This window comes from Lutra lutra, chromosome 13 (assembly GCF_902655055.1).
Source record: "Lutra lutra chromosome 13, mLutLut1.2, whole genome shotgun sequence".
In the NCBI taxonomy this organism is placed as follows: domain Eukaryota; kingdom Metazoa; phylum Chordata; class Mammalia; order Carnivora; family Mustelidae; genus Lutra; species Lutra lutra.
This window is the reverse complement of record NC_062290.1, coordinates 22,309,329-22,333,027: the sequence shown is the minus strand read 5'-3', so window position 1 is coordinate 22,333,027 and position 23,699 is coordinate 22,309,329. Positions and strand designations below refer to the sequence as shown.

Here is a 23,699-nt window from a genome sequence, read left to right as displayed (position 1 = left end):
CCCTTTCTGTCACAGTTTTCTGCATCTCTTTTGGGTTCAGGCCCGAAACTTTGGTATCAACTTTTACTCTTCTCCTGCCCTCATACTCCATACGCAGTTCATCAGCAAGCTAGCTCTACCTGAAAAATATATCTTGTATGTGTCCTTAAATCTCTCCTATCTGAAACAAATATTACATAGCTGTAAAAATTAACCTTTAAAATGTTTTTTTAATAAAGACAAAGTTTTACCTCCTAGCATTTTAATAAAAAGCAAATTTCTTTTTAAAAAACAAAGTCCTTTATTTAAAGTTATGTAGATAAGAAAAATGTTATTTTCAAAGTCTTTTGACTAGACAAGTTTAGTGTAATGAAAAAAAAAGTTCTAATCCATATCCAGCACTGGATCCATCATATTTCCATTTTATAGTCAACTGGATAAATTTTCTTTCATTTGGACTCTCAGAATTTTGTCCTTTTGAAGCAGGCAAACAACTCAGCCTTGGCAATATTGTCTCTCATTTAACAATCTATTTCAGTCTTATCCTTGGCAGTTAACAATGACCTCGCGCTGCTGACACATTTTCAGTGTGTGCATGGCTGTGTATGAAATGTTGTTATTTTCCTACACTGCTCTCCCCTTTGATCATCAGCCTACTCTCCCTTGCAGCTCTAATTGTTTTTAACTCCTTTGAAACCTTCTCAGGAAAGGAGGTCCTGAAAGAATAGTTTCCCTTTCCAAGGCTGCCAGCTTAGAAATTTCTAGCTTCTTTCTCCCTGAATATTTTTCGTTTTGTTAAGACATATTTTTCCTTTCCATCTAGCCTAGACTAGTCAAGACCTATTCCCACCCAGTCTTCTTCCATCAGTAACATTTCAACACCCTTGGTGTCACAGCGGAAGAGTATGAGGTTTTAAATCAGAACACTCGATATAAGTCATAAATCTGCCTGAATGACTCTGGTACTGAGCCTCTTCATCTGTAAAATGGGGGTGATCATTATATGTAACTTTGAGGGCTGTTTTAAAGGATTAAATAAATGTTTATGAATGTTCTAGAGAAGTGTGATGCTGTGATATTGATTTTTGTTCAGTTTAACAAATATCTGTTAGTAACTGACAGGAGTAGCAAACTCAAAGGACTAGAAGTAATGTAAATACATGCAGCAGACAGGATTCCATGCAAGGAGCAAGGAGGGTGTGTGTCTAAAAAATTAGAGATTGCAAGCCTGTCTGAGGAAGACAATCACAGCTCAGCTCCTCCCAGTGACTTATCAGGTAGGGGAGACCTAAGCATCCCACACCCAATTGGAAGCAACTCTGAAAGGCTTGTTTAGTTCCAGAGTTCTTTATGGTGTCAGATGAGACAACTAGGCTTGCATCAAGGTTTGACTTCTCCCTTGGCCCCCTCCTGCTTCCTTCTCCTTTCCACAGGTGTTTCCACAAGGGTGCTTTTGGATAAACATCTTGTATACTAAACTCCATCTCAGAATCTGTTTCCTGGGGAGTCCAACCTGCAATGCCATTCTTGAACCCATGGAGCAATCTGTATGCTAAGCTAGGTAGACAGATGATTTCAATACCATGTGATAAGTGCTAGAATAGATACACAAACAAAAGCTATGCAAAGGAAGGAGGGGCCATCTAAATCAACCAAGGGAACTCAAGTCTTCCCAGGGCAGGCAAACTTCAGGTAACTTTTGATAGCTAGTGAGGCTATAGCCCGATAAAGAAGGGGAACAGGTATTCTAGGTAGAGGAAGAAACACTAAAAACAAGCAACAGACAGATATCCAAGGAACAGAGACTCTACGTATGCATGGAGAACCACTAGCAGCTTGGTGCTAATAAAACTTAAAAGACCTAATAGAACTTAAGAGAACTAATAAAACTTAAAATGTAAATTGGGGATTGGCATGAGACAAAGGAGGAGAGAAAAGTTACAGTTTAAGAGCTTGGCCTTGACTCAGTGGATATGAGATTCATTCATTACTCTGATCACTTACTCTCTCTCCTCCAATAAGCTTTAAAGTTGGTAGTTCATGGAGTCTATTTTTCCTCAATAGGCATGACTTGAGAAACCTCATCTCTTATTATAATTTAAAATCTAGATATGAGTATCTAACTCACTATCTCCACTTTAATGGCCGTAAGAACCACAAATTCAGTGTGTCCAAATTGAGATCATTATCTGAACTTCCTATACCTCATCTTTCTGAATTCTCTACCTTGGTGAATATTGGCACTGCCCATCCAGGTCTCCAGCCACAGTCCCATATATTAGCCTTGATTCCTTTTTCTTTTTCATTCTTCAAGTTCAATCCTTCAATGGATCCTACAAAAAATCCAATTTTAATATATTTTGGATCATTATGTATTTACTGCTACTTCCTGAGTTCAGTGAAAGCTTTTAACTACTGATTAATCTGCCTCCAGTCTTACTACTTTCAAATCCATTTGCCAAACAACTACAAGAGTAATCCTTCCAAAACACAAATCTGATCATGCTGAGCCCCAGCTTAAAGTCCTCCAGGGGTCCCCATAATCTTTGAGATGAAGTCCAAAATCCTTAACAAAACCCTTCATTGTCTGACCACAGATTTCATGCTTTCTGCTTTACGCACACTATATTACTTTAAAATTTTCCAGTTCTTTATGCTCTCCCTTGCTTTCAGAACATGTATCAGGTTGCACTCACAGCCTAAAATATCTTTTCCTGTCTTTCTTCCTCTCCTTCCTTAGGTCCTAAGACCTATTAGTGCTACAGGGCTAAACTTAACTGTTAATTTCCCCAAGGAGCTTTCTCTGACACCCTCACCCTTATTTTATAATTCTATCAATCTATCCTTACTTCTCTTTACCATGAGATTATAATTAAAGGCAGAAAACATGTCTTATTTCTGAATTTCCAACACTTAGCATAATATTTGGCACATAAATAGTTTTCAATAAATATTTTCTAAATAAATGAATCAATGGAACAGAATTTTATTTCCAAATATACACTCTGATGGCAATGAGAGTTGGAGTTTCAAAAAAGAACTTACTGAAAAAGACAAGAACTAACAAGTGCTGACAAGGAGGAGGAGAAAAAGGAACTTCTGTACATTGCTAGTGGGAATGTAATTTGGTGAAGCCTAATTGGAGGTTCCTCAAGATATTAAAAACAGAACTACCATGAGAGACTATAGACTCTGAAAAACAATCTGAGGGTTTTGAAGGGGCGGGGGGTAGGAGGGTGGGGGAGCCAGGTGGTGGGTATTATGGAGGGCGCATATGGCATGGAGCACTGGGTGTGGTGCATAAACAATGAATTCTGTTATGCTGAAAAGAAATTAATAAAAACAAAAACAGAACAGAACTACCCTATCATCCAGTAATTCCTCTATGGGGTATTTACCCACAGAAAACAAAAACTCTAATTCAAAAAGATATAGGCACCCCTATATTTATTGCAACATTATTCACAATAGCCAAGATATGGAAGCAACTCAAGTGTCTATCAGTAGCTGAATGGATAAAAAATTCACACACAAGTATTACTCAGCCATAATAAAGAACGAGATCTCACCATTTACAAGACAGACAGACTGAGAATATTATGTTTAAGTGAAAGAAGTCAGACAGAGCAAGACAAATACCATATGATTTCACTTACATGTAGAAATCAAGAAATAAGACAAATGAATAAACAAACAAAAAGTAGAAGCAGACCAGTTAATACAGAGAAATAATGGTTGTCAGAGGGGAATGGGCCAAATGGGTGAAGGAGAGTGAGACATACAGGCTTCTGGCCAAGGAATGAATAAATCACAGGGATGAAAGGCAGAGTATAGGGAATAGAATCAACCATATTGTAATAGTGTTGTATGGTAACAGATGGTAGCCTCATTTGTGGTGGGCACAGCTTAATGTATATATTTGTTGAATCACAATATAGTATACCTGAAACTAATGTAATACTGTGCATCAACTATACTTCAATTAAAAAACAACAACAACAGTGGGAGGGGTGCCTGGGTGACTCATTTGGTTGAGCAACCAACTCTGGGTTTTGGCTCGGGTCATGATTTTGGGATCATAGAATCAAGCCCCTCCTCCGGCTCTGCACTCAGTGGAGAGTCTGCTTGAGGATTCTGCCCCTCCCTCTCCCCCCCTTCCACCTCTCTTTAGTACACACACACCCTCTCTCTAAAATAAGTAAATGAATCTTTATTTTTAAAATTTTAAAAAGATTTTATTTATTTATTTGACAGAGAGAGACAGAGGTCACAAGTAGGCAGAGAGGCAGGCAGAGAGAGAGGGGGGAGCAAGCTCCGTGCTGAGCAGAGAGCCCGATGTGGGGCTCGATCCCAGAACCCTGAGATCATGACGGGAGCCAAAGGCAGAAGCTTAACCCAATGAGCTACATAGGCGCCCCAATAAACGAATCTTTAAGAAAAGGGGTAGGATCTACTGGAGGTCAGAACATAGATTATAAGATGTAATAATGACCTCACCCAGAAAAGTGGGAGTAGAAACAGAAAACAGGAGCTAGATAGAAAGCTAGATAGAAAAGGATCCTGGAGGTAAAATCAGCAGAATTGGGGATTGGATGATGTGAGGGAAAGACTGTGGTATAAAATGATCCCTAGATTTCTGACATGGACACCAAGATAGTGATACATTAACTATGACAGAATACAAGAGAAGAAGCAGGTTGAATAAAGGGCATAAAGATGAAGAGTGTGATGGTTCATTCATTCGGGGCATGTTAAGAGTGAAGTGTCTCAGGAAGATTCAGGTAGGGTTTTCTGGACATCAGCCTATAGGGTGAAGTAGAAGAATACCATAAATGGGATGGCTCATGGCAACAGGACTATGAGAAGGAAGTCAAGAACAGTGGTCTGGGAACACCGATTTTCCTACAGATTGTGCTAGATCTCTTGCTGTTGTTCCTCCAGATCCACTCTCCTGCCTAAAGAGACTGACCTATGTGGACATCAATGGTTTCCTTGCCTTATGGTTTTGTGTGGCTTTAGTTAATGTGGGGGAGCAGCAGGAGACAGGAGAGAGGAGAGTGAAGTATGGATATGTAATCTCTAGCTTACTCCCTGCTTCTTCTATCTACCAAATGTCATAGCAATTTTCAGGCACCCTTTTCGTACAGCTATCTCTCCAGGTTCCAGTAATTGACCCTTGCACCATCAGGCTTAGGTATGGTAATGAAGCCCATGTGTCACTAGCATGGGCTGTTCCTAAGCCACATACACGTGGTAAACAGCCCCCTCATTAAACTCTCCTCAATTACCCAGCTTGACTATGTTATCCATATCCTGAGAGCTACAGAGAGGATTCTAGGAAAGAAAAGATAGACAAATTAATCTGATAAACTAACTATTCAAGGGATTTAGCATTAACTTTCCTAAATAGTCTTCTCTGAAAACTAAAGGAATTACTTCAAGAGTAGAAATTTCAAGCACCTTGGACAAATGAGTAAGTGGTTGTTCGCTAGGATGACTATAATGGGAATCACCCAAATTAAAATTCAATGTGGCACCTTCCAAAGTGCTAAATAACTGTACCAACGAGTTACCTGTAGGTATCTATGGTGATATGGTCTCATAATGAACTTCATAAGACATGATAATGGCAGGGGTTGCTAATAACGGATTATAAAATACCGGGGGGTTGGGTAAGTGGATTTAAAAGTATTACTCTTGCCAACTGAATGACATCCCTCCCACTTGGGTCCACTAGCCAGGCATCAAAATAGAGCAAAAGAAATGCAGAGATGTTAGGGGAAATTCAGCTGTCTTACACTACTGGAACCACAAGTTAGTAATATTTATGTATCTTGTATTAACAATGGGATTTTGATACATGTATGGCCTCAACATTTTCTTTATTATTATTAATGAATAAAACACATTAAAGCTAGACAATGGCCTTTCTTTAGGCTCTTCAAATATAGAATAAAGGCCACTGTCACCTCTGCCCCAGCTCTGTGATATCTCCTTCCATGTCTGTATCTTCTTGGTCTTTACTGCTCCATGGTTTATGACTCACTTTATAAATGAAACCTGTAAACAAATTCCACTTGACTCAAGGCAGTTACTGTCATAGCTACAACCCCTAAGGACCCTTATATTGCCAGTTTGTTTACTGAGTGGCTAGATTACAAATTTAATTTGTTTTCTTTTTTCTATAATTTATCTAACCAACATTGCCAAAAAGCAAGGGAAAAATAATGGAGGCCACTCAAGAACATTAAAATGTCAACATGTTTAGAAAAAGACCTCTTAGTAATGCAAATATGAAATACTTTTGATGTTGATATTCCGGTTATTAGAACTTAAGTGTGAATCAGGCCATCAGAACTTGGCAGTGACTTTCATTTAGGTGAAGAAAGCAGACCCAAGGCTGCAGGTTGTTTGCCCTGCTTATCTCAAGACAACATCTAAATCAAATCAAAGAAAAATTCCAAACTTTGAAATAACTTGCTTCTGAATTCACTAATTTCTTATATGATGTCCCTGGCAAAGTCACTCGTTCACACATTCAACAGACACAAACTGAGCACCAATCCCTGACAAGCATTATTTAACCCTGAAGATGAAAGCACTCTGGCTGCTACTTCCACACCAAACCTACCCTTGAATGCTGGCTTCATGACATAAATCCTTATCATCAACTTGCCTTGAACCAAAACCTGCCCCTACATGGTTCCAGAAGAGAAAACTCTGTTCTGTCTTCAAATATTTTTCTGAAGTGATAATAATTTTGTGCCATCCATTTCAACCCAAGTCGTTTTTAGGCAAAAGAAACTAAACCACTCACGATCCCTGGCCATACTCCTCTTTGCACATTCAAGTCTATTAAATCTCTCACTGTGAAGAACCCAAAGTGGAAGATATACCCAACATGTGTTCTATAATGACTTGGGACACTGTGTTCTTACTAACACAATGCCTCAACTTTTTAAAAACACTCCTGTGATTGTTACAGGAGTATGGGCTTTGGAGTTAGACCTGAATTTGTATTGACAGATAATTACGTAATCTCAGGTAAGTTACTTCAGATCTCCAATCCCTAAATTCATCTGTAAACAGTATCTTAATTTCCTTATGAGTTCTGAGGGTGAAACTAAATGACATACATAAAGCCCTTAGCACAGTATCCAATGCATAGCAGATGCTCAAAAATTGTTAACTGATGCCATTGATAACACCCTTACTTTCACACACATACGCTGTTACCTCTTTTTTATTTTTACTAATACCAAATATAGTACCATCCATCCTGTATTTAACTGCTTTTCTCCCTGAAATTTAAGATTTCACATTTATTACTGCCTCAGTTCAGGTGCTTTCATCTTCCCAGTTTATTAAGATTTCCCCTTTTTAAACCTGTTGCATCACCTACAAATTTGACAAGCCTGAGCTTGAAGTCCTCATCCACGTCACTGATAATGCTATGACTAAGAAGGACCAAGGACAAAAAGCCCTGTGACACATCGGGGGCCTTCATTCATTCAGGTTTATATCTATTTCCACTTTTCATCAGTTGTTTAATGAGTTGTGAAGAGAGCTTACTGCATTGACATCTTACACACATTCCTTCGTCTTTCCACAAGAATGTCTTCAGAGAAAAAAACAGGCTGACAAATTTGTCACTGGCATTTTCCAATCTGTCTGTCCAGTAACTCTGCTAAATACAAAAATGATATTTGCTCTGATTCGGTGAAATTATACTTGCTTTTGACGCTCATATTCTTCTCTAATTACCTGTAAGTCATTTCTCTAATAATCCATAGTATTTCTTTGCCTCCTCCTTCTTCTTCATCGTAAGGAAAGTAAAACCCCTCTTCCCAAATATGTCCATGTCCTAATCCCGGACCTGTGAATTTGCTACTTTATATGGTAAAGGGACTTCACAGATGTGATTAAGGTTCAGGATCTTCAGGAGATAAGACAATAATCCCAAACTAATTAGGGGAGTCCAATCTAATCACCTGAGTCTTTAAAAGCAGAGAACCTCTTTTCTGGCTGTGCTCGGAGGTAGGTCAAGTTCTCTAGTAACTACAGAAAAAGATCATAGGAGGTTAATGTTGCTGGCTTTGAATACAGAGGAAGGAGGCCACAAGCCAAAGAATATGAGTTGCCTCTAGAAGCTAAAAAAAAAGGGCAGGAAACATATACTCCTCTAGAGTCTCCAGAAAGGAATGCAGTTCTGCCAATACCTTGATTTTAGCCAACTGAGACCTATGTTGGACTTCTGACCTAGAGAACTGTAAGATAATATACTTGGGTTGTTTTTAGCCACTAAGTGTGTGGTAATTTGTTACAGCTGCTATAGGAAATAACTATTTCCTTCTCCTCTTCCATTGTAAATATATACTTTCGGTTGACATAAATTTTTCTTCAAATTCACTTTTGGTCAGCTGGGGCTTAAAATGGCCAAGGAACAAGAGACAAGCATAAGACATGCCCAGTGAATTGCAGAAAATTATCAGTTAATCTCTTAATAACAATTTCTCCTTATTTCTTCATTAATCAGTGTGCAATGAAATGACTCCACAGCAAAATTTTTTAGAATATAACCATGCTGACTATGTAACTATATTTCTTTAAAAACAAATACACTGAAATCTTAAACATCTTTTGATCTTCACTCCCTTGCAGGTCTGATGTAATTCAATAAGAATCAGTGTTATTGAACGTATTTTATTCTTATAACACATGTAATGTTGCGGATGCTACATTTGTGAGCCAAAGCCCAACTAAAGCCTCTGAGTTTTGTGACTTTCAATAGTCACTTCCATTTCTCTGGACCTCAATTTTCAATACCTAGAAAAATAAGGACACTAGACAGGATAATCTCTAAGGTCTCTTTCTTCCTCTAAAATGCTGTGCTCCATCAGAGTGCAGGTCCAAAAAAATAATAATAAACATAAAAAAGAAGTCCCTGTTTCTTTGCTGAAGTATAAATTCATTGAAGTACAGCACTTCAATCCTTTGTTCATGCCAGTCCCTCTACATGAAATGGGCTCTTCTTCTCCTTTATTTTCTCTTACCACTTATATCTCCAGCCTAGGAAAATCCTACTCTGCTTTCAAGTTCCAAATCAAATGCCACTTCTCATGAAAACTTCCTTGATCTCCTCTGAAATGCTACAGCACTCATTACCTAGGCTGATCACAGACAGAGTTATTCTATTCTGTTGCAAAGTCTTGCTCCTCCAACTGGACTGCAGCTTCTCGAGGATGGGGGAACTGTGTTCTTTGTTGTTTGCCAGGAGCAGGTACTAAGTATATCCTGCCTTCTCTCTTATCAGTGGCAGTGTTACCCTACTCAGTATCAGCCCATACCATGTCCTGTCTTCTGATTCCATCCCCCTCCCCCTCACAGACGTGATGACATCATCTGCTTCAACTCCAGTTTCTCTTCCAGCCTCAGTCCGTCAGTTCAACTATCTCCCATTTAAGGAAAATTTCTCCCTTGATCCCATGTCCAACTCTAGCTAAATCCTTGATCTCCCAAATTTCATATAGGTGTTGAGTTGTTCACCTTTACTGCCTCAACTTCCCCATCTCTTATGCTTCTGTCCACTCCAATCTGGTTTCCACCCCATCATTCCAATGAAATGTACTTCCCCAAGGTTACCAATGTCTTCCAAGTCACTACAGTTGATAGACACTTACTATATTTATCTTCTAGGCAGAAGCTTGTACTGCTAACTCTGACTTCCTTTTTGAAACACTATTTTCCATTGCCTTCCATGATACTATACTCCTTCATCCTGCCTGGATGCTCCTTTAGTGCCCAGAATGATTTTAATTTAATGGGATAGGTACAGATGGCCACTCCACCCCATAACCTGAATATGGCCAGTGTGCTGGCTCTTCTGAGTCCAGTGTGCCGACCGCATGCTGTACAATGACTCAATGTTTCCACCTCTTGTCTCTTATTAAGTTATGTAGAAACCTTCCTTCATACATCTTGTGATGAAGTCATTTAGCCTTCACTTACTGAGAATGCAACCTTCACATTTTAACTACCTGTGTCCTCTTTTTTCCCCCAAATCATTTGTCTCCAACAATTAAAGTGGCATTCTCCAGCACCACAAAATCTTAAAGACAGACAAAAATGCAGGTCCCAAAAGCATGTGGCAGCTCTCTGCTCAGCTGCTCATCCAAAGAAACCAAAATATGTTGAGAGTCATTTATTATTATCATCAAAATGAAAACACAGAGTTAAATTCTCACAGAGAACTAGGGACCCCTTAAGAATACAACTGCAGACTTTCAAGGATCTTCAGACTCTAATTTGAGAAATAGGAATGAAGCGAGAAAGGTCCTTAACTTGAAATCAAATATTGTGGATACACATCTCAGCCCTGACATGGATAGCCAGTGGGCCTGGGATAGTTAGCTTACAGGTTGGTTAGAAAGATTAAATAATACCATAGTAATACAATTATTTGTGAAATCATCTTTGTAGCACATGAAAGATGCCTCAGCGAGGTTTCCTGGAAAACAGAGGATGAGCGTAAGCAATATGCTGGTCCTGTGAGATCCAGGGAAGCAGGAGTGAATAAAGGGCAGAAAGGTCTGTTGCTCAGTAATCATCAGGGATTAGAATAATTGCAACCTTTCTTTGCCCCTGTCAGGGTGTTCAGTTTATTAATATAATTAGAAAAATACTAGCCTATAATTTTTTTAACGTTTATTCATATTCTAATTAGTTAACATACAGTATAATATAGTTTCAGGTGTACAATACAGTGATTCAACACTTCCAAACACTGCCTGGTGCTCATCACGACAAGTACGCTCCTTAGTCCCCAACACCTGTTTCTTTTTTTTTTTTTTTTTAAAGATTTTATTTATTTATTTGACAGACAGAGATCACAAGGAGGCAGAGAGGCAGGCAGAGAGAGAGGAAGGGAAGCAGGCTCCCTGCTGAGCAGAGAGCCCGATGCGGGACTCGATCCCAGGACCCTGAGATCATGACCTGAGCCGAAGGCAGCGGCTTAACCCACTGAGCCACCCAGGCGCCCCCCCAACACCTGTTTCACCCATTCCCCCAACCACCTCTCCTCCGGCAACCACTAGTTTGTTTTCTAGAGTTAAGAGTTGGCTATTTGTTTTGCCTCTCTCTCTCTTTTATCCCCACTTTTCTCATTTGTTTTGTTTCTTACATTCTAAATACAAATGAAATCATATGGTATTTGTCTTTCTCTGATTTATTTCATTTAGCGTAATATTCTCTAGCTTGTTGCAAATGGCAATATTTTATTCTTTTCTATGGCTGAGTAATATTCCATTGTGTGTGTGTGTGTGTGTGTGTGTGTGTGTGTGTGTGTACACATACACCACGTCTTCCATATCCATTCATTAGTTGATGGACACTTGAACTATTTCCATAATTTCACTAGCCTACAATTTTGCATTTAAATTTTTTACTCAGATCAGGTCCTAGGATGAAATCCTACATCAGGCTCTTTGCTTAATGGGGAACCTGCTTCTCCCTCAGCCGGCTGCTCCCCATGCTTGTGTTCTCTCGTGCACACTCCCTCTCTTGACAGACAAATAAAATATTTTTTAAAAATTACATACTCAGGGGTACCTGGGTGGCTCAGTCGGTTGAGTATTTACCTTCGGCTCAGGTCATAATCCTATGGTTCTGGGATTGAGCCCCACATCGGGTTCCCTACATAACGGAAAGCCTGCTTCTCCTGCCCCCTCTGCTGCTTCCTCTGCTTTTTCTCCCTTTCTCTTTCTGTCAAATAAATAAGTAAAATATTTTTAAAAAATATTACATACTCAATTATACTGTTTTATTCTTAAAGATTTTTTTTATTTTTAAGTAATTTCTACACCCATTGTGGGGTTTGAACCTCACAATCCCAAGATCAAGAACTGCATGCTCTATGAACTGAGATAGCCAGATCCTTCTCAGTTGTACTATTTTAAAAATAAAGCCAAATTTCCCTCCCTCTTCCCTCCAAAACTGTTCCTAAAAATAGAAAATGCCTTTCACTGCTAAAGACCATTTTTGGGGTTTGTTTTAAAATGGTTTCATGCTATATGTACATGAAAGTATATTTGCTGACTAGTTGCCTGATTTGAAATGCAAAAATTCAGAAATGCAAACATGCAAACATGATTGCAAACATGTAAAGCAAAGCATTTTATCCGAATGACCCCAATCAAGGCAATGTCCTGTTAAATTAAATAAATAAAACAGATTTGGAGCAGGCTAAGAAGTAGGAAAACATCTAAAGTAGCTAATTGCCCTTGGTTCACCAAGAATATTAATCTTATTTAACCTGTAAAAGATAACCACAGGGAAAAATATCAAAAGGCATCTATGTGTCCCATCATTTTTTTCCACCCAACTATTTTGCAATTTTCACTTCTCACTTCCAGGCTCTGTGCCTATTTTTAGATATTCAATAACACTTAGTATAAGCCAGTGCACGTTAGACATGAATTAATGAACAATAATATCTAGGTTGCTGGCAATATATTGTGTCAGGGAATCAGGTGAGATGGGTAGTGGAGAGAAGGAATGTTTCATGATCTTACACAAGAGTTTAGTAAAGGAACAATCTCCCTATATGCTCTTCAGACAACAGTCAGGAAAAGATGCATCCTGCCCAGGGAGTTTCGAATATTTCACCTACCATCAGCTCCTGGAGAGAAAGTCACCCAAGAGAGGGCCTACAGAACTCACTCAGGTCAGGGGGCCACAGTGAACACAGCCATTCCAGCCGATTAGCAGAGGCAACACGCAGAGATAAGAATTCCAAGATAAAAAGTGGACACCTTAGCTTAGACCAAACCAGGTAAGACAAAAACAATGGAGAGCATGCGGAAGAGAATCCAGTCCCAGCAAGCACAGAAAATCCCCGTAGCTACATAATTTTGCAGTGGTCACTGCTTTCAGGAGGAGGAATGAGAGGTGAACATGAGAACTCATGACAATCCACTTCCACAGTGATATGGGTAAATAGGAGTGTAAACTACTATTATTTGGTTTTCTTCAGAATGCGGATCCAGTTATTCTTAATATATCTTGTCTTCGTTGCAATCCCAAGGTAAAATGAATGTATGAATGAATGAATGAATCCTATAGTTCTTGCCAAATATACATATCAAATTGATTTCTGACTTTTATCAAGAGTCTGATTGCTAAATGGACAAAACCAGATAAGAACCATATCTCAGGTCTATGTGCAAATGTAATATATATATTTATAGTGGGTATTTGCTCTTTTGTTTGACTAGAACCCCTTCTTCTTTCTAAGAAACTCCCTTCTTAGAACTACTCCATTCCATATTCCTTATGTGGTTCAGAGAGATTGGGGTACCATGTTGCCATGCTTTTAGATGGCCCCAGGCAACTGACACAATTGATCAAATCAGGCTGGGGCCCCCTGTCCAAGGCCAGGATAATCAGGGCAGTCCAGAAGACTTTTCTGTCTGGAATTAAAAAACAAAGTCAGTCCCTCTTTGGTGTTTTAACTACAATATACGAAAGTCAATATCTATAATGAGAGAATGACCTGAACAACCAGAAGAGCACAGATGAAAAGAATACTGATAGCAGTTAGCTTCCTGAGTCTGATTTTATTTTACTTTGTGTTAAATTCCTATTTCTTTGTCTTTCCCACAGGTTAACTTTTTTTTTTTTTTTTAAGATTTTATTTATTTATTTGACAGAGAGAGATCACAAGTAGGCAGAGAAGTAGGCAGAGAGAGGAGGCGGGAAGCAGGCTCCCTGCTGAGCAGAGAGCCTGAGGCAGGGCTCTATCCTGGGACCTTGGGATCATGACCTGAGCCAAAGGCTGAGGCTTTAACACACTGAGTCACCCAGGTGCCCTGTCCCACAGGTTAACTTTTAACCACACCTTTGGTTACTTACAATATTCTAATATCCCCCTAATAAATTCTTCCCTTTTCCCTCAACAAATCCAATTTAGATTTTGGTTGTCAGTAACTAAAAGGATCTTGAACAATAAGTATTGTTGGGGCACCTGGTAACTCAGTCAGTTAGCACCTGCCTTTGTCTGGCTCAGGTCATGATCCCAGGGTCCTCAGATGGAGTCCCTGCATCGGGTTCCCTGCTCAGCGGGGAGCCTCCTTCTCCCTCTCCCCTGCTTGAGCTTTCTCTCTTTCTCGCTCTCTCTCAAGTAAGTAAAACAATATATTGTCTTACTTTTCAAAGGATGAATAGGAGAATATTCTGAAGGACGAGGTGGTGATTCGCAGTTCCAACTTTGTTTTAGCTAACCTTGATAGATGGCTTACCACAATTTTTTTTTTTAAAGATTTTATTTATTTGACAGACAGAGATCCCAAGTAGGCAGAGAGGCAGGCAGAGAAAGAGGAAGGGAAGCAGGCTCCCTGCTAAGCAGAGAGCCCGATGCGGGACTCGATCCCAGGACCCTGAGATCATGACCTGAGCCGAAGGCAGCGGCTTAACCCACTGAGCCACCCAGGCACCCGGCTTACCACAATTTTTAACTCAAGGGTTAGGCAGATAGCAAAGTGAAAAGAAAATTTCTACATTGTCAGGCCAACACTAATGAAAAGGCAATCACTGTAGGAGACAGTAGGAAACAGTAAGGATTTTCAAAGAGGTCTTCTCCCTTTTGTTCTTTCTTCTTCTTCTTCTTCTTTTTTTTTTTTTTTAACTATTATTGTATTTTTTGAAAGTCTTCTGCTCTGAACCCTTTGCTCCACAGGCAGTACAGCTGGGAAGCCACGGGTGGTCTACTCCCCACCCCATCGGGATGACCCAATATGACATGCCTCATGACCAGTGCCCCTAACCAAGCAGAGTCCAAGGCTGGGACAAATCAAAGGAGTGATTTTTACAAAACAGGTTTATTTTGCTTGCTGTGCAGGGGCAGTCTAGGACTGTCTGGCTGGAAGCTGGGATGTCTGAAATAAGTGTAGCAGGAAAGGAACAGCATGGAAGACAGCACTGCTTAGCATTAGTGTCTGTCTGAAGACAGGCCTGCTGTTAGCCAAATGAAGTCTAGAGGGTTAGATTTCTAGCTATTACATGTGGTAACAAATATACATTAAAAATTGTGGAAAGAAATGCTCAGAAATGAATCCCTTCATAAGTGGGCTTGCCCTGTACCTTGGCAGGAAGGTGCATGCCCATGCAAGAGAGAATCTGCAGTTAGGATGACACAAGCTAGGCTAACTTTTCAGTGTGTCATTGAATTAGTACAGGGGCACCTGGTTGGCTCAGTCCATGGAGCTTGTGACTCTTGATCTCGGGATTGTGGGTTTGAGCCCCACGTTGGGTATGGAGATTGCCTAAAAATAAAATCTAAAAAAAAAAAAAAAACCAAAAAACCCACACAGCTTTTGCTGCATATGAAAATCAGTGAAGATGTCTGATTACTCGAGCTATATTCAGATCTACTGTTTCTTACTTTTTACTGTTTTTAAGCCGTTAATGCAAGGGCAATCCACTACATTTGGGCAGAATCCTATTGGTTTTTTTTTTTTTTTGCAAATGGACTTGTATTTATTTAACTGTGACTTTTAAAATCCCAGATTTATAGAGTCAGATGTACACTGTTCCTTTTAAAGCAGTCCCCCGAGGAGACAAGAGTAATGCTGAAATTGTTTAAAGTCTTTCTGGACCCTCCCTAAATGCTGCCTAAAGAATGAGCCTGTGCTTTAGAGTGAACCAGATCTGGGTTTGAATTCTCACTTTACTACTCATTTGCTGTCTTATCTGGTAATTAACTTCTCAGCCTGTGTGTTCATCTGGAAAACAGGGTTACTAATTCCTACCTCTCAGGGTTGTTGGGAGATTTAAAAGAATGTGAAAGTTAATGTGAAGCACTGGTATAACTTTGGAAACCTATAAAGCCTAAATAATAGTTATTCTAAAGATTGCCTTTTAAATATCCCCAGTGGTTACAATCTACGTTCTCGGCATTTTTTAAATGGCCTAAATCTACCCCAAGCCCATCCCCATGGCAAAGGTGATCCAGCCGGGGCAACACAGGTTCAGGTCAGACACAAAGCGGACCTTGTATGTCATGAGGCTGCTTTGGTAGTATTACTTGAAAACTGCTTCTGAAGAAATTGCCAAAGAGAATTTCCAAAAGTGGCTGCATGGTTTTCCATGAGGGTTGTAATCTTCCACTTCCAGTCTACACAACTTCATTTGCTACTGCCTCTCTATCCCATCTACAGCCTCACAAATACACTAAGCCCCAAGCAAGGCTGCTTGGCTCACCAGATGTTCAGTGGCTTAACCTTTACTCACCTTCTCAGACCTGGTTTCTGGAGTCACATTTCTGAGGGCTGGACTCATGAATCACTGCTTACAACCAGATCAGTATTACTTCTTAAGAAGCTGATCTCATCTTCACCTTCCAATACTACCCCAGTTCATTCAACCAGACCTTCCCAACTCCTGGTCCTGACAGGTTACCTTACTGAGCCCTCTCTACTGTCCCAAATCTCCCGTTGTGCATGCCAATTCTCCTGCTGTTTAAAATAAGTCCTGCTACCCAGGCGAAGAATCGCTGCATGGAAATTTGGTCAAGTTCCTTTTCATATGCAATAGAATCCAACTCTGGTTGCTTCTAATAGAAAAGTAATTTATTAAAGGATATTAGGATTAACATAGATCAGGGAAGACTGGTCAACCAGGCTCAGTAAATGGTAAAGAATATGAGACACTAGACATTGGTTAGGGCAGAGCCAAAATCATATCTGAGTCCTGCTGCTAAGGACAGTGCTGCCAAAACCACTGCATGCTGGATCTCATGGCTTGAACTTACCTCAGCTCCGTACATCAGTCGCTGCCTTGCTCACGGCTCTGCTACTATACATGTGCTCCAGATGGAGTCTCCACTGTACCTGCTTCGTTGCATAAACCGCTTCAGCCTTGAAGTGTGGAAGGGGCCAATCTGATTGATCTATCCCAGGTCACGTGCCAATGCCCTCACTTCAAGGAGTCTAGAACATATATGGTGCTATCGGCTTTCGTAACAGGTGGGTTAAAAACCAAGTATCCACTATAGGTGTGTAGTAACTAATTATTCACAAGACCTCCCAAGCTGTGTCCCCTTTGAAGAGGATATCCAATCCAATACAGTAAGCTTTGGGATTTTTAAAATTTGGAAGCCTTAAAAGAGGTTATCCCTTTAGACTCAGAAATTTTACTTCTCTATAATGAGACTACCTCAAAAATAATCGCACCCTCTATATTGAGGATATAATGTAAAATGTAAAAATGATAATGAATAAAATGTAAAATGAATAATATGAATATATGAATAAAATGTAAAAATGATAATGAATAAAATTTCTTCAAAAATATGATTTTTGGTATTTATGATATTATTTATGATATTATTATTATATATATTATTATGATATTATTATTAAGCATTAAAAACAACTGGAAAAAGCCTAAACATTCAACAGGAGATGACTGTTTGCAAAATCATGGTACATTCACTTAACAGCATGTTATGCAACCATTAAAAATTATAATTACATTAATTTTAAAGAATAAGAAGGTACAAAATGTGATATAAAATTGCTACACTAAAGGCAAAATTCTATACAGAATGGACTCAACCATATTAAAAATACTGATAAATAGGTAGGTAGATAGAAATAGATAAATATATCAGGAAGGTAGTCATGCTCACAATTGGTGGCAGATACAAAAGCCCTTGTTTTTTCTTACTTCTACTCTTTGCATGTCAGATTAGTATAACAAATAAGATGTATGACTGTATTTCTTACATACAGCTTAAGTGATTTTTAAAATATCTGTTTCATCCTAAAATTTGTATGGAACCAGAAAAGACCCTGAATCACTAAGGAAATGTTGAAAAAGAAAAGCAAAGTTGGGGGTATCACACTGCCTGATTTCAAGCTTTATTACATAGCTGTGATTACCAATACAGCATGGTACTGGCACAAAAACAGACACATAGACCAATCTAACAGAACACAGAGCCCAGATATGGACCCTCAACTCTATGGTCAAATAATCTTTGACAAAGTAGGAAAAAAATACACAGTGGAAAAAAGACAGTCTCTTCAATAAATGGGAAAATTGGACACCTATGTATAGAAGAATGAAACTCAACCATTCTCTTACACCATACACAAATATAAACTCGAAATGGATGAAAGACCTCAATGTGAGACAGGAATCCATTAAAATCCTAGAGGAGAACATAGGCAGTAACCTCTTCAACAATGGCCACGGCAACTTCTTTCAAGACACATCTCCAAAGGCAAAGGAAACAAAAGTGAAAACGAACTTCTGGGACTTCATCAAAATAAAAAGCTGCTGCACAGCAAAGGAAACAGTCAACAACACAAAGAGGCCACCCAAGTTGTGGGAGAAGATATTCGCAAATGACACTACAGACAAAGGGCTGATATCCAAGATCTATAAAGACATTCTCAAACTCAACACCCCAAAAACAGATAATCATGTCAAAAAATGGGCAGAAGACATGAACAGACACTTCTCCAATGAAGACATACAAATGGCTAACAGACCCATGAAAAAAGGTTCATCATCATTAGCCATCAGGGAAATTCAAATCAAAACCACATTGAGATATCACCTTACACCAGTTAGAATGGCAAAGATTAACAAGGCAGGAAACAACAACTGTTGGAGAGGATGTAGAGAAAGGGGAACCCTCTTACACTGTTGGTGGGAATGCAAGTTGGTGCAGCAACCTTGGGAAAGTGTGGAGATGACTCAAAAAATTATAAATATAGCTACCCTATGACTGGCAATTGCACTACTGGGTATTTACCCCAAAGATACAGATGTAGTGAAAAGAAGGGCCATATGTACCCCAATGTTCATAGCAGCAATGTCCACAATAGACAAACTGTGGAAAGATGAGATGCCCTTCAACAGATGAATGGATAAAGAAGATGTGGTCCATATATACAATGGAATATTACTCAGCCTTCAGAAAGGATGAATACCCAACTTTTGCATTAACATGGACAGGACTAGAGAAGATTATGCTGAGTGAAGTAAGTCAAGCAGAGAAAGTCAATTATCATATGGTTTCACTTACTTGTAGAACATAAGGAATAACATGGAGGACATTAGGAGAAAGAAAGGAAAAGTGAAGTGGGGGAAAGTGGAGAAGAACCAGGAGAGACTGTGGACTGAGAAACAAACTGAGGGTTTTAGTGGAGGAGGTAGGGGATGGGTGAGCCTGGTGGTGGGTATTAAGGAGGGCACGTATTGCATGGAGCACTGGGTGTTGTAAATAAACAATGAATCTTGGAACACTACATCAAAAACTAATGGTGTATTTTATGGTGACTAACATAACACAATAAAAAAGTAAAATAAAATATCTGTTTCATATCATGTCATAGTCTTAAAAGTCCTAAATATTCTTCCTGCAGGTACCACTTGGATTCTAGTGACTGTTGACAGTTTTCTTGGAATTCTTGTGTGTGTGTGTGTGTTTTTTTTCCGACCTTTTTAAGTATGACACACAACCAGAAAAGAAAAAAAATAAGTAAAATATCTGTGTCATTTTCTTATAGTCAGTCACTTTTAATACAACAATATGTCAATTAAGTTAGCTTATTCTAGATTTTAAAAAGACTAGCAGTGGGATGCCTGGGTGGCTCAGTGAAGCCTCTGCCTTCAGCTCAGGTCATGGTCTCAGGATCCTGGGATCGGGACCCACATCAGGCTCTCTGCTCAGCGGGGAGCCTGCTTCCCCTTCTCTCTCTGCCTGCCTCTGCCTACTTGTGATCTCTCTCTGTCAAAATAAATAAAATAAATTAAAAAAAAAGACTAGCAGCAACACAGTCAAATGCAATGACCCATACAGTTATAAAAATCATCTTACAGGCAACTGGTAGTATTTGAATATCAGTTGAATATTAGATGATATTAGGGAATTATCTGGGAGGGATGTATGCTAAAAATTAGTTTGAACAGTCACAATGTCTGAAATTTAACTTTAAAAGGTCAGCAAAAATATATAAGGGAAATATGGTAGAATATTAAAAGAGACACACATAAAATATTTAAAAAGATTGAGAGCAATTGGATAGAAAAAGGAAAAGGAAGATAAGGAGGATGCAAATGTTAACCAAAAGAAAGATGGTATAACTGTAGTAATATCATAGTAGACTTTAAACAGAAAGAAGAAGTCGAGATAAATTGGAATGCTTCCTTGTGAGAAAAAGGTTACATTCACCAGGAAAGAGAGCAATTCTAAATTTGTATTCACCTAATAACTTTGCCTCAAAATATATACAGCAAAAACTGAAGAAAGAAATGAATCCATACACACATTTATTAAGAGATTTAAACACCCCTCTTTGAGTAAATACCAGAGTGGGCCAACAGTCAAAACAAGTAAGTTGGTTAAAAATACAGATGGTTTGAACAAGATTAACAAACTTGCTGTAACTGATGTACAAGGAACATTCCCAGCAACAACTACAGAAAACATTTCTTTCTTCAAGTATACCTGGAATATTTACAAAATTGACATAATCTGGATAGCAAAGCATGTCTCAGCAACTTTCACATGACCGAAATCACACAGAATCTGATCTCTGGGGGTGCCTAGCTGGCTCTATTGGTTGAGCCTCTGACTCTTGTTCCTAGCTCAGGTCCTAATCTCAGGGTTGTGAGTTCAAGTCCCATGCCGGGTTCCAGGCTGAGTGTGGAGCCTACGTTAAAAAAAAGAAAAAGAAAAAGAAAAAAAATCTGCTCCCTGGACATCAAAACATTGTAGAAATACAAGTACCAAAAAGTACCAGTACAAGTACCAAAAAGATAACTAGGAAGTCAGAAATATTTGCAAATTAAGCAATACATATCTAAGTACCTCATGGTACAAAGGAGAAGTCACAAAAGAAACTAGAAAAGATCTTGAAGTTAATTAAAACAAAAAAAAAACAAAAAAAAACCAAACTCATCTCCTCCAAAAATGATTCATGCCACACTACTAGTTTGCTAAACCAAAGATAGTCTGTTTTTGTTTAAAATAGCAATACTTTTCCTGCTCAAAAAAGAGCTAAACATGACCATACCAAAAAAGTTCAATGCCAACATTGAGAAATAACAAATTTATCTCCTTCAAAGAACAAGGGCCAATATTTGGGTGTCTTTTAATCTGTCCGATGCTATATGATTTGAGCAAGGGAATTAGTCCAGCTAAGGGATCTGAATGCATTTTTAATATGCATGTGTCGGTGTTAATTCAGGTTCATTACCCAGTAGTTCTCTCTGTGAGAGCAGAGAGCAAGAAATAACGGAAGCCTTCTGGCTGACTGACAACATATGACAGTACAGGAAATGTCACCCAATGCAGCTTGAGGAACTGCAAGTCTGAAATAGACTCAGGGAGCTTTAACTAAGCATTTCAGTAACCTACACCATAAGGGAAGAGTCCCTCGGTCAGAAATTTAGAAAGGAGACATTTGGTGTCTGTGCCAGGCTGCACATTTTCAGCAAAAGAAGTCTGTTGTGCAATCAGAACTCCTAAGTTGTGCTTCCCCACTGATTCCTCTGTGTCCTTGGGCAAAGCAGGAAACACATCTTTCTCCATGAAAGACGGTATTTTTCCAACATGATAATGAACGCAGATGTGCTTTGTAAACTGTAAAGGGCTGCAAAAATGTTAATGATGATTGTGTCATAGCACTGTCCCAGGTGAACATTTACTGAGGTGACCACATAAGCACAAAACACTGTTGGAAAGTTATTTGAAGTACCATGTAGAAACTAATATTCTTCTTTCCTTTCTTTCTTCTGCCCTCTTTTCAAGTTCTTTCTCTTTCTCTCTCATTTTGGTGAACACCACAACAATCAGAATAACCGTGGTGATATACTGAGCATATAATAATGCAGCAGACTCTGTCCTGTGCCCTTTACCTGTGTTACTATTAATCTCCATTTCTCGTGACAATGCTTCAAGGTAGAGATTTTTTAGATTTCTCAGATGAGGACACCTGGCAGAGCTCTGGTGGCATTTAACCCTGGGTGGGGGTGAGAAGGGTAGCAAGAATGAGGGGTAGTCAAAACAAACACTTCTTTACAAAATGCTAAGGAGGGGAACGGAGGGACAAGCATGCACATTTCAAGAAAGTTTCCAGAGTAATTCTGTATTCCCTGGCCTTTTGTGGAGAACCAAAGGACTAGGTTAGTTAATGTGATGTGGTCAAGTTGTTAAGACAGTACAGAACCTGCATTCAAATCCAGGCCTCCCCTAGCAAAACTCATGCTTTTTCTGCTTTATTTCAATGACATGTCATGCAATAAACATTTAAATTTATTTCTATTTTTGAAACACAAGTAGTAAGTGATCTTTGTAGAAAATTTAAACTAGATAGCACACCTTCATCTATAAAATATTTCTGCCAAGAACATGTATCATAAGTCTAATCAAAGCCCTAGATCCACTTCCAGATTACAGTAAATGCATGGAATATGGAAACAAGTTAAGTGACACCACAGAGAAAAACAGACAACTCCAGAATTTTGTATATTCTACAAGATAATTAGCTTGGATTCTTCCAAAAGTCAATGTCATCACAAAGGAAGAAAAGGTGGGGGAAAAATTCTTTATTATAAGGGACTACAGAGGGTGCCTGGGTGGCTCAGTGGGTTAAAGCCTCTGCCTTCGGCTCAGGTTGTGATCCCAGGGTCCTAGGATCGAGCCCCGCATCGGGCTCTCTGCTCAGCAGAGAGCCTGCTTTCCCCTCTCTCTCTGCCTCTCTGCCTACTTGTGATCTCTCTCTGGCAAATAAATAAATAAAATCTTTAAAAAATAAAAAAAGAGAGAGAGACTACAGAGACTTAAAAACCAAATACAATGTGTGAAGTTTGTTGAACTGGGATCTAGGGGGAAAGATGATGAAAGACATTTTTGGGGGGCACCTGGGTGGCTCAGTCGTTAAGCATCTGCCTTTGGCTCAGGTCATGATCCCAGGATCGAGCCTGGGATCGAGCCCCACATCAGGCTCCCTGCTCGGCGGGAAGCCTGCTTCTTCCTCTTCCACTCCCCCTGCTTGTATTCTCTCTCACTGTCTCTGTTGAATAAATAAACAAAATCTTTTTAAAAAAAGACATTTTGGGGACAATGAAGGAAATCTGAATATGAAATGGACATTATATAATTCTATAAGGTTGGTGATAATTTGGGGGGTTGGCTAAGTTAGGTTTGATGATGGTATTATGGTTATTTATGAGAGTATACTAATTCTTGGAGATGCATGTTAAATTGCATGGGGTGAAGCATGGTGTTTGCAACTTTTAAATGATAAAATACACACGTATATACACACAGAGAGAGAGGAGGGAACAAAACATGTTAATGATGGGTGAATCTAGGAGATACAGATGTTCATGGTACTCTTCCTTCATGTTCTCTGTATGTGTGACATTTTTCAGGACAAGAGAAAAATACATACATAATCATACCTATGGGGAGGTGGGGAGAAGAGAGACTGACTGTAAGTTCTATGAATGCAGGACTGACACCTTTTTCACTCGTGTATCCCAGAGCTTAGCTAGAAGGTCTAGCTCATGGAAGGAGCTATAAATAATTACTGAAAGAAGAAATGCGACAGAGAAGGAAAGAAAAGGGAAGGGGGGAGAAAAGGAAGAGAGGAAGGGAAGGGAGGAAGGTAAAAAGAAAGGGAGAAAGGCAGGAAGGCAGGAAGGGC

The 23,699-nt window shown here is 39.2% G+C and overlaps 2 long non-coding RNA genes and 1 pseudogene across 2 annotated transcripts in view; 1 reads left to right on the top strand and 2 right to left on the bottom strand.

The window, feature by feature from the left end:
* The window catches only part of LOC125082941 (spermatogenesis-associated protein 31D1-like), an 894,603-nt pseudogene that overhangs the window by 446,146 nt on the left and 424,758 nt on the right, over positions 1-23,699 (bottom strand).
* Positions 1-23,699, top strand: part of LOC125082854 (uncharacterized) — a 571,692-nt gene that overhangs the window by 146,965 nt on the left and 401,028 nt on the right. The gene's annotated exons all lie outside the window — the stretch shown is intronic.
* Positions 1-23,699, bottom strand: part of LOC125082858 (uncharacterized) — a 158,997-nt gene that overhangs the window by 94,038 nt on the left and 41,260 nt on the right. The gene's annotated exons all lie outside the window — the stretch shown is intronic.